The following is a 14,576-nucleotide window of genomic DNA, read 5'->3' on the forward strand; positions in this document are numbered from 1 at the left end:
GAAATTTCAGCTCCAGTTTGCCAGAAGTCACATGGGGAGGTAGGTGATGGTCTAGTGGTTAAGGTGTTGGGCTTGAGTCCAGAAGATCATGGGTTCAAATCCCTGACTGGAAAATCACTCAGGGCCCTTGGGCAAGGCCTTTAATCCCCTATTGCTCCCGGTGTGTAGTGAGCGCCTTGTATGGCAGCACCCTGACATCAGGGTGAATGTGAGGCATAATTGTAAAGTGCTTTGAGCATCTGATGCAGATGGAAAAGTGCTATATAAATGCAGTCCATTTACATGGGAGACTGAAGCCTAGATCTAATGTTTCCATGTATAAAAGTTTGTCTTTATATAAAAATAAAGTGCAGATTTATAATCCATCCATGTACACAACAAGCTATAAATTTGTATATTTTCAAGGCATGCAATCATTAATATTTTGGGGTGATTAGGTGAGCTTGAGGTGTTTTGGACATGTGCAGAGGAGGGACCCACAGTATATAGGGAGAGGGATGCTGAGGATGGAGCCACCTGGCAGGAGGAGAAGAGGAGATTAATGGATGCGGTGAGGAAGGACATGTAGGTGGTTGGTGTGACAGAGAAAAATACAGAGGACAGGGTGAGATGAGGACAGATAATCTGCTGATGTGGACAAGCAAAAGAAGAAGGAATAAACTTAATACCAAATTGAAAATCAAAGATGGATTTATTTACAGGGGTGAAGGGGGCGGGGTGAGGTATAATTTGGGAATGACTGGTGGGGATATACAGCCGTTAAATCAGTGACATGATCGCTGCAGACTTTCTGTTGCTGCTCGACTATAAAGAATTACACTGAAAGATGCTTGTGCTGAATGGTTATTGTGGCAAATCAACATGTGATGAAATCCCCGTTAAAAATTAAGAGATGTGACATTAAATTTGGATTTATTGCAGAGCTACTAAGATTTGATTGTTGTTGTTGATGATGATAACTAGAGATACCTCACCGATATCAACTGTGGAGAGATTCTCCCTCTTAATGTCACATCTGGTGGACTGAATCTTAACTCAGCTGACTGGGGATCAGATTTTCATCACTGCATCGTGTTGCAGTTGTTTTTATTGGCAACACATGTTGAGCGGTGTCACTGATGTGGTGCCAAACCTCACTGGAAACATAGTTAATATCAGACATAATCGATATGTTTTATTTCACAATTACACATGGAGATGAAGCCAGTCTTTCAAAAACGCATCCATCAGTATCACGTCAGCACCTAGATCTGATGAGGAGGAGAGTGAAAAGGTAGATGGGGCGCATTCCTGAGCTGTGCTGCGCCTCAGCTGGATGTTTGTTTTAAACCAAAATCTCCTCAGAATTTGGGTCAGACAGCTAACCCATTTAGGGCTTTTCTCCCGGCTTTTGGCCAAGGCTGTGCTGCTCCTGGAGATTATAATTTAAGTAATTTTAATTAAATTAACTGTATCAGTGTTGATCAACTTGATTTAACACTCTAATAGAGTTGACTTAATGCTATTTAGAATGGCACCACATGCACTAAGACGGCACAACATTGGAAAAAAACTGACATCGCAATATTGTTTTTCTGTGATTATGTATTGTGATATGAAAAAATACAGGAATTTTCACCTGATGACTGGAGTATCGTATTTAGAAAGAATGAATCATCCTAAAGTGGTTACAGTAATTTTGCTCAGGAATAGATCTGTTAAATTCATTCATTTATTTTCTGTACCTGTTTACTCCAATAGAGGCTCACGAATGGGCTTAGAACCTATCCCAGCAGACATGGGTACACCCTGGACAGGACACCAGTCTACTGGGCCACATACAGAGACAAATACTTTCACAGCTACAGTCAATTTAGAATCACCAATTTTGTAAGTGGGAGGAAGCTGGCGCACCCAAAGACGAGGAGACAATACAAACTCAACACAGAAAGGACCATGCAGGAAGCAAACCCACAACCTTCTTGCTGTGAGGCAACAGTGCCAACCACTGAGCAACCACGCCCCCCTTTTGCTAAGTTAAATTTAATAAAATTTAAAGAGCGTTGTTTTGAGTTGGAAGAATTACTTTTTGTAACTATGCAAGAAACTCTCAACAAAGTACTTTGTTGGTCGACATCATCCTTTCTGTACCCAAAATAACCACATACACTTTGACTGTCACCCATTCCCTGTTGTGTGGGCCGCTGAAGAGGAGGTACTGCTGGCCCACCACCACCAGAGGGCGCCCTGCCTGGAGTGCGGGCTCCAGGCACCAGAGGGCGCCGCCGCCTCACGGGAGCAGCCTCGGTGACAGCTGTCACCCATCACCTGAGACAGCTGACGGCAATCATCAGTGGGGTATATCAGCAGGACGGCATCTCCACCTCATTGCCGAGATATCGTTCTACCTGGAAGGTAATATTCTCAGCTGACTGCTTGACAGTAACCTTTTGTGACTTTTGTGAGTGATAACAGACCTTTTTTCCAACGAGAGGTGGAGGTAGCTTTCCTGCCGTGTGGATTACTGGGTGCAAACGCGCCCACCTTTAATTGTGTTTTTGTTCCTCGCCAGCAGTACCAGGTCCGACACGCGGAGGCAGTGACCACCTGGGAGTTCGGGACTTGGCGGCTCCAGTATACCCGGGGTCCTGTGGCGGAGGAAGCCGTGTGGTACCGGTCTTACCTTGGAGAGGCGTCTCCTATCTTCGAGCCTGCCCACACGACACTTTTGTAAATTGACTGTTGTCCATTTCTGTGATTGGTTGTATTCGTTGTGCACATTCACAACAGTAAAGCGTTGTTATTTGACTTACTCCATTGTCCGTTCATTTGCGCCCCCTGTTGTGGGTCCGTGTTCCTACACTTTCCCAACATTCCCTTGTAAAAAAAAGGTAGCTTAGTGGGTTTGCAGTTGATGGTATGATCCCTGATCACGTTACCCGTCTGTGTTCTTGGACATGACACTTAATCAACCTTGTCCCAGTCCACCAAGCTGTAAACGGGCATCGGCTTTGGCTGGGGAAGTAACCTCCAATGAACTGGCAACCCAGTCTCACGGCAAGTCATGATTCAGCAAAGCTAAATATACATTAATCTCTTGGTTCGTGATATTGTGACGAAAAGCACCTCATTTTCGTCACGGCAGCACAAATTCATTCTAATTCATTCCGTGATGGCTGCACGAAATTAAAAGTGAAGCGGCGGGTGGTGGTGGTAATGGTTATGGTGGGGGGAAAGTGTAGGGTTAGGTTATGGTTAAGGTTAGGGTTGGGGGTAGGAGTAGGGTTAGTAATAGTGAGTTAAAAAAAAACCCTGTCACAAAATAACTCATTGACTCATTCTGTGATGGGAGCACGAAAAAAAAAAAACAGTGAGACTGGGCTGGAACTGGCGCTTAATGCTATGGAATCCTGGGATAAGCACCGGGCTCAGGGCCTATATGGGACTTACTTCTTCACTGCTTATTTTCAGCACAGTTATCGTTTTAACAGTCAAATTCAACACAAAGGAAAGAGCATTTTTCTAAAGCAGCTCTCTGTATCATAGTTTTGAGGTTGTTGTTTTTTTTCGTTGGTGGTTTGCATTGAAGTTTGTGTTTCCAGGAACCTCCTACCTTTGAATTTACTCCTGACAGTCAAACACAAACACAGGAGGTTTGTGACAGCTTGTGGTTAACCTGACATGCACAGTCTGCAGGTTGCTTTCTAGCAAAAACAAGCAAACAGAAAAAGAACCTTAAATTTGAGTAAACCGTATCATTCATACAGACTTTCCTTATATCTTCGTTGCTGAAGATGAGAACTATGTAAGTTTTTCTTATTATTATTCAAGTGACAAAAAGGTCGTAGGGTGACGTGTTAATTTAATTTGCTTTATTTCACAGCTCACATCCTGCTGCACATCATGATGATGATGACACTCAAAACGATGCATCACCCATCCCTACGCTCACTCACTACAGTGTTACTTTAACACTGCAAAATGTAATGCGTTGCCATGTCCTGCTGCTAAAAGACCTCCCCCTCTCACATTCCTGTCACTAACAAGGTCGCACCAGAAGGGAAATGGGACGGACCCAAAGGAAAATCAGCCCCACTCTCACTCCATGCCAACTATGAACCTCCGTGCATAAATCCCTTCTTTCAGGAATTTTTTTAGAAAGTTGTCCAACACAGTGGGGACCAACTTCACAGAAAACAACTATCGCTGGCTTCAGTACGGAGTCATAACGAAAGCTGCGTTTGAATTTGACTTTAATAATTCAAGGGCCTCTAGTCTCAAATCTTTTTTCTTTCCTTTTGAATCAACTCGGTCTTCATACATATCAAATCAGGTTCAGCCTCATTTGTTCTCGTCTTGACAGTCTGTTGAGACCAGACATTGAATTCCCGCCGAACAGCCAATGTAGATGTTTTGAAACGGCGTTCAAACACCAAATTACAGAACTGACTGACACGATTTCTTTTGAGTTGAAAGGCTCAAAGCCCCTCGTGGGTTGACATGGCACTTCACAGTCGTCCGGCCAGCGTGTGTGATTGGTGCAAAGAGACCAAAGTAAGGCGACTTTACTTTGAGCTTGCGTGTAATAACAGCTCTGTGGGATATTCTCAAACATTCTATGACAGGTTTTTTTGAGAAACCTGCAGGAACAGCGGCTCCTGAGTAAAGAACAAGCTCCAAAGATCTGGCTCTAATTCTCTGCTGTGATTCTTATGCAGTGCGAATGGAATGCATCAACGGATGGGATGATGTCACCCCAGTCTGCAGTCTGTAGTTCTACACCCACTAGCATCAGCTCTCAAGAGCTCAACACAACAACGCCCTGAACCAAAAGACACACAAAGAAATAGAAAAAAAAAACAACAACTAAGCTCTCATTACTGTGTATGCTTCCACCAAAATAAATGAATTACTTAATACTTGAGGGTTACTAACTGGCGCATGAAGCCCAGTCTCCTTTGTGTGGATATGCTTTACCAGTGTGTTCGGACTTACCACAAATGCAGGACTGTGGCAGGACTGCATACATAAGGACCAGATCAATAAAATGCCATAGTTTGTATTGTAGGGTTCTTCGCTTAGTTTTTTGAGGAGTTTTGGCCAATGAATACATACTTAATTTGCAATACAGTGGTCCCTCGCTATAATGCGGTTCACCTTCCGTGGCCTCGCAGTTTTGCGGATTTTTTTTTAGTGCAATTTTGCATGCTTTTTTTTTTAACAGCGCATTGTGTTCTGCGTCCTTATCAGGCGGGCCAGTTGCGCCACCAGTCGGCATCACCGCGATTGCTCTCACTGCCTCAGCGGGCTACTCGCACCTCCTGTCTGCTGTGCAGAGCTGCGCCAAATCTGGCAACAGGTCCAGAGACTACACTCGCTGTTTTGAAACAGATGTTGACCGCAGCCGCAGAGCTCCGTGGCCACCGAGAGAGGACTTGGATTCTTTGTGGGTCTCACATCCGTACCTCTGGAGGCAGTGAGCGAAGGGAGAGCATGCGCATTGTGTTTTGCGTGTGTCTGTTTATAATCTTCTCGCCCAGAAGAAAAAAGAGAGTGTTTACACAAGAGAGAAAAGTGAGAAAATGTTAATGCCTGTTTGAGAAAAGTGTATAAAGTGTGTAGTGAGGGGTTTTACAGCCTTAAAACATCTATAATAATTGCAAAAAGTAGCGCTGACTACTTCGCGGATTTCGCTTATCGCGGGTTATTTTTAGAACGTAACTCCCGCGATAAACGAGGGACCACTGTATTAGAAATTGTGCTTAATGTTTCTTGGCTCCATCATATCTGTCATTCTGCTTTCAAATGTTAATATTTGTTAAAATACCCAATATACCCAACAGGTGGCATTTTATCTATCTGCCAGTCTTATCCCATAAAGATGGCTTCAGTGTTAATGCTTGTGCCATTGTGCAACTAAAAACGTTGTTGGGAAAATAGGCACACTTTATTATGTTGTCTGCAATGGACAAGCACAAATTTGTAGTTGAAAGTGGTCACAAACTTGAGTTATACCGAGATGTAACCATGAGAACTCTAACGGCATTGGCTTGATAGCCAAGGACCCTGTTGGCTATCTAGGCAATGCCATAGGGAGGGGTGTTATTTCAAAAAATTTGGAAATCTATAAATGTTTGCATGGAATATGGAAATATACATGGAATAAACCATAGCAGGATAAATTTTGGGTCATTTGGTTCCAAAAACCCATATGGACGGAACCAGTGAAGATATCGGGTTCAAAAATCGCTAAAAATATCGACGAAAATGTCATATCTTGAGAATCGCTGCACCTAGAGACTTGAAATTTGGCTCCAAATGTTGCTTGACCCCACGTTTATATTCAACTTCTATAGTAACAATAAGCCTATCTGGTGTTTTTTAAGAGTAACTGACAAAAAAAACTAATTTCAGTACATATGTTACTATCAATTGTAACAAACAAAATCTATGTAGTTTTTATTTCAGGAACATCAGTTGAGTATAATCATCACATTTAAAGCATGATATGGCCACAATGAACTAATTATAAGTAACAGAGTGGTTTTCTACATCAACAGCACATATATGACACACGCGTTACTTGAAAGTTTCAAACGCTTCATCCGTATGGGTTTTTGGAACCAAATGACCCAAAATTTATCCTGCTATGGTTTATTCTGTGTATATTTCCATATTCCATGCAAACATTTATAGATTTCCAAATTTTTTGAAATAACACCCCTCCCTAATTAGAGTTCTCATGTTTACATCTCGGTACAACACAAGTTCGTTTTTTTTTTTTTTTTCGGAAAGCTTCGGGACGCTCCTACAGCTGTCCAAAGTGAAAACTAATACAGTCTCCCATGTACAAAACCACCAATGGAGCATGAACTTGTAGGATCTTGCAAAGATTGACTTTAGCTTAAATACGTCATACTAACAAGCATTACATAATGACAAAACACAGAGAAGTGATGTCGAGATGAAGCCTGGTTCATGTGTTGAACCTGAGGTGGTGAGGTACATAGCCTCCCAGCCAATTATATTCCAGTAAAACGTGTCATGCTTGAAGCCTCATTTAGCAACTCATTCAAGCCTACAGACATCTACTGGTCAAATAATGTACGCGTGTAGCATTTACTAGGATATAACCTAAATGCCGTAGCACAATTTCAGTGGACATGTGAAAAGTGAAAAGTGAAAGTGAAAAGGAATACGAAAATAAACAAAATACATGGTGCCTAAAGGCGTATTTTGTTTATTTTCTTATATTTCTTTTTGCTTTTGACTTTCCTGTTATGAGTTTGGTTGTTTGTATACGAGTGAATTTCTGTTATGCATGGGTGTCTAATATATTAAACAATTAAGTTTTTGGAAAGCTCCAGATAAAGGACCAATAAATAAAAAAAAAAATGTTCACCAGTTTGCTATTCTATAGTGTAATAATCTGTACTATTCTAAGCCCGACGTCACCTTTTCCATTCATTTTCCCGAAAATTAGTTTTTGACTAATCTTGCTTCAAGTTTCTGTTCAAATTCCTAAAGCTCCAAAACGTAATGGTGTTTATTAAGAGACTGCCCCAACCGTTTTACCATGTTCTCTTAACACGCATTCATTTATTCTTTTTTTTTCCCCAGCAATCACGCAGTATAACAAAAAACAGGCAAACATGCTCAGGCTGAAACAATGCCTCCTTGGCAGATGTTACTCAGAAACAAACAAAAACAGAACTACGTCACGGTCTGTACGAACAAAGTCACATCTGCTCGTAGTTAAAATTTCACCAAAGAACATAAAATTCCAGCCTGCCCTCTGCAGTCAACCCCCCATGTCACACTGCCGGGACAAAAGTGTCCCCAGTCGCCACCACCTGACCCAAATCAACCCCAGAGTGAGAGACTGTCACGACTGGGACCGGTTTTTGATTGTCCTCTACGTGAAATCACTCGCTTGGCCACCACACTGTGTCCTCTTAATCTTTGCTTGTTCTTGACCCCACAACCTTTCCTTGTTCTACCTAAAAGCTCCTCTGTCGACCCAGTTTTGCCGTGTTTCTCCTTTCTCCTCTTTCCCCTGCTCTGTTGTGGGCACGGTTCCACTGCCCGGGAGGGAGGGAAGGAACGTGTGCTCCAGGACCAGAGAACGAGCTGCCTGCCTGCCTGCTGTTTGAGGCCAGCATTGGGGATAATTACTGGAACATGTTTGAGGAGGTAAAACACCAATTTACAGACTAACAGCATGTTTTGTGTGGACTGTGCAGCCATCCTGAAATCTGTGAACAAACACGTCCACAACTGGAGTCATGCTCACAAATGTAACCATCGCAAAAGTGAACAATGAAAGTGTTAGTATTATGATAGGAAATAACAACAACAATGAATAACTTTCAGAATGTCCTCAAAGTACGTAACCAGATTATACCAAGTGTCGATATAAATATATTAGAAGTCAACGACAGTCCTAATTAGCATTAATCTGAAGATTCTTGACATGATCTAATTCAGTATCTCTCAAGTTAAGAAACTGAAGTGAACTAAATAAGTAACAGTATCCCTTAGCTTGCACAAAACAGTGGACCATAGACTTAAATGAGACATTGCAATGATGGGAGTTTTGACACTCAAAACTGCTCTGTTGTACTTCTTTTTGGTTCTCCAAGTCTTAAAGTGTGGGGGTGGGGCTGTAGTCCCCATACCCCACTAAATGACCCCTTTAATTTGAACCATGTTGCTTCTGCAGTGCTACAATCTGGGCATCCATCGATTCCCCAAAAATAACAGCATCGTCCTCAAAGTCAAGTTCAAGTTCAAGTTTATTTCAGTTGGAAAGAACTTTGCAACACAAAATAAAAAGTCCATGTTATTAATCCTTTTCTGGCCAACAAAGGCACCAAATCCACTGGGCTACTCAACCATACACATCACCCAGTCCATACAAGCACTGAACAAAGTAGGACCCAGAACACATCCATGATGAATGCCACACTGAAAAAAGTGAAACACAGTGCACTTCATTCAAAGTACTTATTTACATTGGTCTAATGGAAAATTGTGGTTTCCAGTTTAAATCTGCTGGAATCACTTTACAAAATCATAAATATACATTGTGAGAAACTAAAAAAATTAGCTGTAACAAATTACATCAATTTTTTAAAGTTGATCCAAAGTAGCATTTTTTTCAGAGCAGAAGTCACATGGAAGAAATTAGAAACTCTGCACAGCAGTCACAGTACCTGTATATATGCCCATAAACCTAGTTGGGCTACCATGAATTTTCAGGATATTATATATAGCAGCCCAGTCAATTGAATCAAAACACTTTGGCAATGCCAATACCTTTGCAACAAAATAAAAGTCCAAGTCGTAAGGGTCCTGGTAACTTAAGGAGACTCAGATGAGGTCTATCATTTACATCAAGGACATGTCAGCTACAACATTTGGGCCATATGATGCACGCTGCAGTTCCTATCACTGTGCCACAGGAGAGCAAGTGTTCCCAGACACTTCAGCGTAATTGTATCCCATCCTGCAGACATCTTATTCAATATATCTGTTTATTTATTCATCTTTGCTGTGCTGTAGAAGTCATACAGAGGAGACTCGCTGACATGAATATCATGATTTCAGATACTAGATGATAACATGTAACAGATATTTGGCTTAACAAAAATTCCACAATGTCAAACCTCTGCTGTTGCCAGGGTGATCATCTTCAATAAATGTGTGAAAGAGGTTAATGACAGAAAAGTACACATTCTGTTATTAAATTAAAAAAATTAAAAAAAATAGGCCTCATCCAGCAGCCAGTTGCTCCCAAGATGACTTTCCCTGCAGCATCATTATCATTTATGTCTGATGTCTTTAATTTTATGTCCTATTGTTGTAATTTTGTGCAGTTTTGTTATCATCTTTATGACTCTATGTGGATGATGTGAAATGCAAAAGAAAGATTAAGCACAGACTTCTATTGTTTTCCATAATTATCTTTTTCTCCAGCATATTATGAGTGAACTGTGTTACAGCAAATCTATCGACCAGCTTGTGGACTTAACTTCCAGGTGAGCGAGACATGCTGTGTAAACCTGAGACATAACTGGACAAACACTACCTGCTCATACAAGTTACACCTGCTTGCTGAACTCATGTTTTACAGAAATAACTTTACATTTCCATGTTATTTTAGCGTTGAGCTTGCAATCTGGGTTCTTAACATAAAAACAGACTAAATATTATTAAAGAACACACAAACAGAAGCAATTTATCAAGTGCAGCCTCGTTAGTTTAGACAAAAATACCTGCTGTAGCCTATATTGCTTGCAGAACAATGGCACATACAGTACTTTCCATGAAAGTCTACTGTGTTCAGATACAAAGACTTTTTTAAATCCTGCAATTCAATAATTGATGAGGTGTTTGACAGATAATTATCAACCAATTAAACAAATTACCAATATGTTTAATTAAAAAAAAAAAGATTCTTGTATCTCAAATGCTGCTGTTGTGACAAAAAAAAATTCAATTTAAGACGTCATGTTGGAGTTTTTGGAAATCCACATTTTTCCATTATTTACTGACTGTTATGAATAATCACAAGCGAGATCATTCCTAGGTTTTGGAAAGGCCTAGGCGTGACAACTGTAAAATGAATGAATAGGCACATAAATGAGTCCATTCCCTCCTGTTTCTTAACACAACAGAAAAAAAACAGGCATATAATGAAGATGAACTGATTAAAATCTGGTAAGCTTTGGTGCACCAGATTAATAAAAAAAAAAAACAATTTTGTTTTGGTTATGTAACAATCCATAAATGTGTCTGCCCCCTGCTGGATGGTTGTTGGAAATGAGGAGTAGCTGTGGTAATCAATGTGAGACACATACTATTTCCACACATAAATGTACTAGCTAAATCAAAAAAGCAACCCGTTACTTTCACCATGACCTACAACTCAAATAATATGGTAACACAACCCTCCAGAAAGGATTTTGTGCAAATTAAGATGCAAAAGGAAAATAAAGTAAGGGAGCCAGTCAAAGAAGTTACAAAGTGAATGTGGTCAGTGAGACAGGAACCATTTTTGCCAAGAAACATACAAAATCACCAAACTATTAATTCACTCATTTATTTATATAGCGCCAAATCACAACAAGGTTGCCTCAAGGCATACCATTATTTTCTGATTATCTGGCAGTAGTTATGTTTGAACACTCAAAGAACGTGGTCACAAACCCACACAACCCTGCAGAAAGGATTTTGTAGGAATGCAGCCGAAGCAGACACTTCTTCATTATATCTCTGTCTCGCGTCATATGGCATGCCTGGTTGTGAAGATAACTGTAGCTTGAAATGGACTTGTTAGTTTCGAAAGTCTTGGTCTCATAACCACTATGGCCACCGGCGCTTGTTTTCCATGAACCTATGCCAAGTTTCATAAAGCAATCTAATCTTGCTTAGTCGAATAAATGCACTTAGTTGACAAATTTTTTTTGACGTTAGTCGTTCCACAAGACGCTTAGTCGGCTCAAGTTTTGTGTTACCTGACTAAAGTTTTTAGCCTGGTACAGAGGAGGCTAATAGTCAACAAAACTTCAATATCTTACCTCAAAAATGCTGGCCATCATGTACCACCACTTGATGGAACACTCAAGAGCACCCCTATGTTGCCCATATTCCTCCAAAAGGAGAGCTTCCTCTGCTTTTGGCCGTGGTTGCAGCAGATGACTGTGATGGTGTGTTTGTGACAGTTCTCACATTAGCCACCGGGCGTCACTGTTATGCTGAGCAGCACTGTGTGCACAAAAAGGCTTGACGGAAGCATAGAAGAACTGCTTGGCTAAGAACTAGGCATGTCTTCTGCAGTTCGTATGTGTCCAGAAATGTTAATAAAGCCAGTTAACGAAATAAAGGCTGGGTAGTTCATGACAATGACCAACCGTGAGCTAAACAAAACTGTCACGCATTGGAGGTGTCTCTTGGCAACGGTGCTCGTGAGGTCGCTATGCGCGTGAAAATCATCAACTAACGTAAGACAGTTAATCTACATGTTTAGCCATCGATGTGAAATGGTGATTAGATGGATAATGTTGGGCGACTAATCGAGCTGTTCAGCTCTGTGTTAGCCTGATCCCGTCTGATCTTAGACGCTAAGCCGTGCAGGACCTGGTTAGTACTTGGATGGAAGACCTCTCCAGGTGATACAGGAGTTGTGTCAGGAAGGGCATCTGGCATAAAACTTGTGCCAAATACCAATGTAGATCTGGCTGTATCCGCTGTGGCGATCCCGTACAAAAAATAGGAGCAGCTGAAAGGACAACAACTTGGGTGACAAACCGTAGTCCACTAAGTACGTTTAACAAGATTAGACTGCTTTATGAAACTGGGTCCTGTAGTTTAAGAGATTTCAACCTTACGTATTTTGTTGTGTCCTTACAGCAGCGACACACAGATGCCCACAGATCAATTTGACTTGTATTTGTTTGGAAGAAAACGACAGGAAAATAATGATGTTTTCGCTTCAGGTTTTCTGGTCAATGTGGGAAGAATTTGAAAAGGAAAGGCGTTTCGACGCATTCCTTGATCGTCTTCCAGGGAACAAACAGCACAGCACAACTCTTTGTCGAAGCACACAGTTTGTACAAGTTTAGAATTTAAAATAATTTTCCTCGCAGCACATCTGAGCTGGAACGCGGTGAGAACACTTCACAATAATAATGTAATATTGATTTATCAGCCTGTGAGCAAGAACGCGTCGCCTCTTATCGCTCGCATTCAACAGGTACCTCCTCACAAAATGCAAACCGCTACCCACACTTTCTCCAACTGCCCTCTTTTATGCTTCATATTCATCATCTCTGACTCACACCTCCTCTTGAGTAGATCGCTGCTCTTTCATGCATGTGCTAATTTATGTGCGGCGTGCCCGTGAGTGCACAGCGCCAATGATGATAAGACAGAGGCGCAGCGCGTGAGCTAAATGAGGGCTCCTTTTAAACCCAGCCAAGAATGAAAAGAACACACCGTGGGGACACGACGCGGTACACGGCTTTTCTCCCGAGCACCAAGTCTTACCTCACCCTCCTTCTCCTTTGCTTGATTGTGGTTTTGTCCCCTTCCTGTTGTATATCATCCACCCCCTACCCACCCCCAAGTCGCGACGCACGATCCATGACTGGATGTTGAGCTCCTGTAATTAGAGCAGGCTGATATACAAGACAGAGGACACAGTGTCCCCTTATGTTCTCTCCACCTGGGCAGATATTTTTAGTCCACCTTGAATGAGGGGAGAACAGCCATCAATGTGGCAACACTTCGGGGCGCCAGTGAAGCTGCCGTTCTATTAGTGCCTGCTAGATGGCCCGCTACTCAACAACAGAGGTCTGAATAATGAACCCGGCTTTCCTGCTGAGACTGTAAGAGGAACTGTGCCGTCTTTAAATCCTATTCACAGCTTTCTCAACTCTTGGACGGTCTCACTGCCACGGCGCGGGAGGGACAGAAGAGCTTGTTGATTGTCTCGCCGACGTAAACCTTTTCCAAAGCCACATTCCCAGGACTGACAGCTCATTAACGGCGGTGTCATTTGATTCCATTTGAATAATAATTCAATAACAAGCACAAGCAGGGCTGCAGCTAATGAGTAATCTCAGAATCATTTTTCTGACTATATTGTTAAATCAAATTAAAATCAAAACAAATTTATTAATTTCTATCACACCAATTTGCGATGAGATCACCTCAAGGCACTTCACACAATGCAATACCGAAAAACAGAGAAAAATTGAATTTAAAAATTTAAAACAATAAAAAGAGCACAAGAATAAAAACACATTATGACACAATAGAACTAATGATAAAACAAGGAAAACAAATGGGTCTTTAAACTTGATTTAAAAGTCTCCACAGTATCCCGACTATATATGCCGGGAGATTATTCCACAGAGCTGGGGTATGGTAGGAGAAAGCTCTGTGACCAGCAGACTGGAACACATAAAAGTCCTGCACCCTGCAAGCACAGGGCCAGAGCCGGTACATAGGGCTTTACCAGGCCAGTCAGATAGGGAGGTGCAAGTCCATGAACAATTTTATAGGCATAATATGCTCAATAAAAATTGTTAGTCGATAACACTTCAGAAAGCAGCGGGAAATGCCGGAAGTGACATCTTTAAATGTTTTGTTTTGTCCAACCACTAGTCTAAAGCTATTCCAAAGTGCTATCTTACATTTTAAAACTAAATTACATTTTACAAATGCTTAGCCTGTGAGCTAACCCTACTTTGGGTCTGTGCAAACCATAAAATAACTGTAGACGCCACACAGATGCTAACCTTAATGGGGAAGTCCACTTTTTTTTATTAGAATTTGGGAATAAAGTCAATGATGACTGCTTGGTTTGCAAGAAATAATTTTTGAAAAACAGGTGTTGGAAAACGCTCAAAATGAAACACTAGCAATCTACAACAATACATTAATGGTACAATGTTGTCTAAAGAAATATGACTAACGAGGGGCATTTATTTTGTATAATATCCACATTTATATCAAAACTTTTAAAAGATAGTTGTGATGACTTTCTTCGCTAATTCTGCATATGGAGCCCATTGTGAGTCCTTATACAT

At 41.2% G+C, this 14,576-nt stretch overlaps 1 protein-coding gene and 1 long non-coding RNA gene across 2 annotated transcripts in view; both read right to left on the reverse strand.

Moving 5' to 3' along the window:
- The window catches only part of LOC117524787 (follistatin-related protein 1-like), a 69,503-nt gene that overhangs the window by 45,174 nt on the left and 9,753 nt on the right, over positions 1-14,576 (reverse strand). The gene's annotated exons all lie outside the window — the stretch shown is intronic.
- On the reverse strand, positions 1,407-3,965 carry LOC117524788. The gene is made up of 3 exons (XR_004564852.1): positions 3,932-3,965; positions 1,955-1,957; positions 1,407-1,525 (listed from the first exon to the last, which is right to left on the reverse strand). It is a non-coding gene; the product is annotated as an uncharacterized LOC117524788 (long non-coding RNA).

The sequence above is a fragment of the Thalassophryne amazonica genome, chromosome 14, assembly GCF_902500255.1.
Source record: "Thalassophryne amazonica chromosome 14, fThaAma1.1, whole genome shotgun sequence".
Classification (NCBI taxonomy): Eukaryota; Metazoa; Chordata; class Actinopteri; order Batrachoidiformes; family Batrachoididae; genus Thalassophryne; species Thalassophryne amazonica.